The sequence below is a fragment of the Ochotona princeps genome, chromosome 5 (assembly GCF_030435755.1).
Source record: "Ochotona princeps isolate mOchPri1 chromosome 5, mOchPri1.hap1, whole genome shotgun sequence".
NCBI lineage: Eukaryota > Metazoa > Chordata > Mammalia > Lagomorpha > Ochotonidae > Ochotona > Ochotona princeps.
Window position 1 is genome coordinate 65,466,770 of NC_080836.1, and position 6,107 is coordinate 65,472,876.

Below are 6,107 nucleotides of genomic sequence, written 5' to 3' on the forward strand. Positions count from 1 at the left end.
AAACATTCTCTGTGCTGCCTGACTGAATATTTTGAGTTTTGCTTCTCAAAGTCAGCCCAAGACACTACTCCCAGGAAGATTTACCATTCTTAGTTGCAAAAATTTAACAAATATTTGACCAGCTAGAGAGAAAATTACACTCTATAGTATTTAGCAATCCCCTTTCTTCATTAAAAAAAAAAAAAAAAGATAAGCAGACAAGATTGGACATCATCTCCAAAGTTTAAGATGAATCTTTAAAGAAGAGTGAATAGCTTTTTACTTAGTACATGTTGTAGAGAATTGGTCAATAAAAATGACTTTTAGAAGTATATATAAGAAAATATCTAATGCCAAGGTCGAATGGAAAGACTTACAAAAGGATATCTTTTATTGATGTGTCAAGGCATTTTGCTCCCAAAATGCTGCAATTAGCTGTATGACCTGAAGAAATATTACAACCTTGCCACGCAGACTCTGGGGAAAGAACACTTGAGACAAACAGAAGTACATTTACACACTCTTCAGTGAAAAAAGAACTGGAGATGGAATGAAAAGCGGGAATGAATCTACCACATAAGAAAAAAGTGGCCTGACCTTAGGTATACTGGGGAAAGACCGTATAGGTATCGCTAAGGATTTCCATTTAAAACTAAGCACGAAAAGTATGAAGCAAGGGTTACAGATGAAAATGATACATAATGAAAATACAAGCAGGAAAATGTAGTGTCATAGTCCAGATAAGATAATGGTAGCTTAGATTGGGTAGTAGAAGTGAAAAGAGCAGTTATATAAAATGAGGACATACTGGAGGATTTCATGTGCAAGTTCTAGGAGAGGGACAGCTAACAGAATACAATACCCCTCCAAGTCTGAGCAAGTAAAGTGTAGCAGGTGGATATCAAGAACTCAGTATTGAGGGGCAGGCTTTGTGTAGCTGCAGCACAAGCCGCTATGTGGCTTATTAGAGTGTCGGTTAGCTTCCCGCTTACTCCACTCTGGTCCAGGTTCAACTCATACATCCTGATATCTCAAATGTTTCGACCCTTGCTCACTCGTATGGGAAACCCAGAATAAGTTCTGTGTTCCTGGCTTTCTCCTCTTTCAGTGCAGGTTCTTACACCAGTCATTCGGGGAGTGAACTAACAAGTGGAAGATTTCTCTCTCGTGTGCATTCTGACTTTCAGTTAGATAAAAACAAACTTTAACATAAGTTAAAAAAAATTCAAAATTGAGGATCCAGCACAGTAGCCTAGTGGCTAAAGCCCTCATTTTGTATGCACCAGGATCCCATAGGGTACCAATTTGTATTCTGGCTTCTCCACTTCCCTTCCAGCTCCCTGCTTGTGGCCTGGAAAGCAGCAGAGGATGGCTCAATGGCTGGGGAACCTGCACCAGTGTGGGAGACCAAGGAGAAGCTCCTGGCTCCTGGCTTCTGATTGGCTCCAGCCATTGTGACTACTTGGGGAGTGAATCAACTGATGGAAAAAAGATCCTTCACTCTGTGTCTCGTTAAATAAATATTTAAAAGAAATTCAAAATTGAACATAGAAAATCTAATACAATTGTACTCACAAGTGATAATATTGGTAGACAGGTATGGTCTACCAATAAGGGATTGTCACAGCCAAAGCAGCACCATGCTAACATAGGTACTTACTTAAAAAAAGAAGAAGAAGAAGAAGAAGAAGAAAAAGGAAAAGTGGTAAGACTGTGTGCAGCATACAGGACAACTCTTTATACTACCATCACAACTTTTCTGGAAAGCAAAAACTGTTCTAAAACACAAAAACATATAATCTATTTAAAAACTGTATAAAAGAAACTGGACTGAGAGTGAAAAGATTTATTCTCAGAACTTTGGAAGAAAAACACATACTTTGGAAAAGGGTTGCACTTACACACAGGATTCAGGCTATTTTGTGAGATGTAAATACACCTGAGCTAACTTATTTTGCTACAAATACTCTCATCTTCCAAATAGATTGGATATATAGACTTTGAACAGATGTATCAGCAACTCTGCATACTAAGTAGATTATTCCCAACCACAATATATTTTTATGATTTTCCTCTGCTACTGATTCCTCTTGCCTTTTAAATAATGATCTTATTTGTGCTTTTACTGCTGCCACACTTTTTCAAACCAATATGTTTCTTTATTACAGTTTCAACTGATCAGAGCAGTATTCCCAATTTACTATAAAAATGCCACTGCAAAATACATTCACTTTCTCTAATTCCATGCATACAATTTTTCCCCCAAACAAAATAATACATTTCTTGCTCTTAAAAATCAAGACTATAAATTTCACTACTGGTTTATATCTTAACAGATAACATGTGAACAATGGATTACTTTTTCTCCCCTGAGCTACTAAAAGCATAGATGTGTTTGAGCATCTAAATTTAAAATAATGCCCATCATATAGGCCAAATTATGGGAAGGAAGATAAAAAGCTGCCTCTAATTAAATATTACTCTATTTTGAGTATTCACAGTACAAATTATACACAAATTTGACAATTAAAGTTTCTATAAACATAAGAATTCGTTTTAAGTTGCTGATTTTCTAAATTGTTCTAAGTTAAATGCTTTCTTTTTTTAAAAAAGATTTTATTCATTTTTATTGGAAAGCCGGATATACAGAGAGGAGGAGAGACAGAGAGGAAGATCTTCCCTCCGATGATTCACTCCCCAAGTGAGCCGCAATGGTCGGTGCTGCGCCGATCCGAAGCCGGGAACCAGGAACCTCTTCCTGGTCTCCCACACGGGTGCAGGATCCCAAGATATTGGGCCGTCCTCGACTGCTTTTCCAGGCTACAAGCAGGGAGCTGGATGGGAAGTGGAGCTGCTGGGATTAGAAACGGCGCCCATATGGGATCCCGGGGCGTTCAAGACAAGGACTTTAGCCGCTAGGCCACGCCACCGGGCCCTAGTTAAATGTTTTCTTATTCAGTATGTGAAATTCTATACCAAAGAAAATAATATAGTAAAATGGGTGAGAAAAAATAAAGTATTCAACATTTTAAGATAATGTTGACTAAATACTTTTTGTACCTAAAATAGCTTTCAATATTGTGCAATTGCATTTTATCCTCATGAAAATGATAGAAAAGAAGCATTATGATAACCTGCTAAGGATATTTAGGTTGTCTTTTCACAGAAGATGAAAAGAAGCCCAAATCTCCAAAAAGTCCTAACAGGACAATATGTCCCTTTTCCAGCTTCTACTTCCAGACTCTGTGGGAAACTACAACTTCTTTTTCTTTTCTAGAACAACCAAGAAGGATCAGCAAAGTTTTTGTCACCTTCCGTCAACTACAACTTGCATTCCATAACACTTGATTTCATTTATTTGTATCAATACTTATTTATTTTATTTGAAGGACAGAGAGAGGGAGAGAGGGAGAGAGAGAGAGCCCATATGTGCTTTATCCACTGGTGCATCTTGTAAAAAGACCACAACAGCCTGTAATAGGCCAGGCTTGTGCAGGATCCAGCAACTCTACCTGGATGTCTGTTGTCAGCAGAAACCCAAGTATCTGAATCACCATGAGCGCCTCCCAGAAGCATTACCTGGAAACTGGGTTGGAAGTGCAGTGTAGCCAGCTGTCTGTGTCCCAAACAGAGCTTACTTTCACCGTACCTCAATGCCTGCTCTCACATTTATTTTTGGAACCTTTCTATTTCCCTGTTCGCATGCTGTGACCAGACTTGATCGGATAATCCTGTCTTCTGTTATGCCACCACAGATACCCTGACAGAAAAGGACTGTTGAATTTCATATTTGAAATTAATCTGTTCAGTAAAGTGTTATAGATAGCTTCAGTTTATTTTATGATAGAGTTGGAAAATGAAGAAATAGCAGAGGAACAGAACTAAACTAAAACACACTGGCTTATTTCAGAATGATTAAATTTCGGTTTTCAATAAATGGTTAAGGATTTCTATTTTATCTTCAATTTTATGTATTTCTTTAAACACTTTTCAAGAAATAGTAGCAACAGTCACAGTAATAACAAATATAATGCTAACAACCTATATGTATGCTATTTTATAATTACTATTAGTTATCTTTCAAGTATTTGTTTTTTATTGGAAAGGCAGATTTATAGAAAGAAGGACACAGAGGGCTCGGCGGCGTGGCCTAGCAGCTAAAGTCCTCGCCTTGAACGCCCCGGGATCCCATATGGGCACCGGTTCTAATCCCGGCAGCTCCACTTCCCGTCCAGCTCCCTGCTTGTGGCCTGGGAAAGCAGTCGAGGACGGCCCAATGCATTGGGACCCTGCACCCATGTGGGAGACCTGGAAGAGGTTCCAGGTTCCCGGCTTCGGATCGGCGCATACCAGCCCGTTGCGGCTCGCTTGGGGAGTGAAACATCGGATGGAAGATCCTCCTCTCTGTCTCTCCTCCTTTCTGTATATCCGGCTTTCCAATAATAATAAAAAATCTTTAAAAAAAAAAAAAAGAAAGAAAGAAGGACACAGAAAGATCTTCCATTTGCTAGTTTACTTCCCGAGTGGCCGCAAGGGCGAGAGTTTCTTCCAGGTCTCCCACCCTGGTGCAGGCTCCCATGGCTGTGGGCCATCCTCCACTGATTTTCCAGGCCGTAAGTGTCACAGTTGGGACTTGAACCAGCACTTATATGGAATGCTGGCACTTGCAGATGGAAGATCAGCCTAGTGAGTCAGTGTGCAACCCCAATAACTACTATTTAAAATCTTCCAATGTCGTGGTAATAGAGTCACACTTACTGTTCCAGATCCATATACGCATAGCAAGGGATCAGCAAATATTTATAAACCAGTGAATGAGTCGGTATGGTACAGCGATGAAGTAGGTATACTGGGTTATTTTTCAAAAGCATTTTTTAAAGATTTGTTTATTTTTATTGCCAAATCAGATATACAGAAAGGAGGAGAGACAGAGATTAGAACCGACGCCCATATGGGATCCCAGCATGTGCGAGGACTTTAGCCACTAGGGTATGGCGCCATGTGCTAACTTTAATATGTAATAATGATTAATGTCAACTGCTAATTGACATTAAGAATTAACTTTACCTTTCTGTCAGAAACAGAGCGTTAAACATAGGATAGGACAACAAGGCTACTGACAGCAAGTATGAATAAGAAGAGTACACCAAAATGCACACATTGAACAAGAGAAATTTTGTGTATTAAGTATATATCAGTGAATCTTTTCTAACAAAATTGTAAATTCTATTAGAATAATGTAATAATAACATAATGATATAAAATTTTATGTGTTTTACCTTTAAAGAATATATTATGCTACAGGAAATAAGATGTGTGGAAAAGAGAGGAGATGAATAAAGAGGAAAGCTGAACTAAAGGACCCACTGTTTGACCTGTAGTTTTCAAATCTGGCAGTTCTTATGAAGATGTATTTATGTATTCTAAAGACAGAGTTACAAAGAAGGAGGGAGGGAGGAAGAGGGAGAAACAGAGGGGAAGGGAGATCAATCTTGCATTTGTTGGCTCACTTCTGAAATAGAAGCAATGATGGGGTCTGAGTAAGGCTGAAGCCAAGAACCTGGAGTTGTATTTGGTTCTCCCACCTTCATGGCAGGGACCCACACGTGTAGATCCTCTTCGGCTGCTTTCCCTGAAGCATTAGCAGAGAGAGATCTGAAATGGAGCAGCTGGAAGTTGATCAGGCAGCTATGTGGGATGCCAAGGGTTTAATCTACTGCACCACAACATTGGCCGCAAATCAAACTGCATTTTACAACAATACTGAATCGCCAAACCCAAAGCAGCTGATTCCTCAGCTGGCAAGAGGATCTTGGGGTGTCAGAATCTTCCCCCAGGTATTTTTGATGTGCATCTGGGCTTACTACTGACTTGCCTATGATCGTCACCACGCAGAGGCTCTTAACCAGAGCTTCTTCTCCGGTGTGCAGTGTTGCCATTGGTTTTCAGACACCAAGCGGTGGCCCTGAGATTTCCCCACACTTTCGGTTAAGCCTTCCTTTACTACAAAGGTTTAATATATCCTTGAACCCCATCTTGCATTAATTAATCAGCCTGAAGAAGTCTCACACTTTAAGCATTTCCTCCTATTATTACAATTTTCACAAATATAGAGGAAATAAAATGTT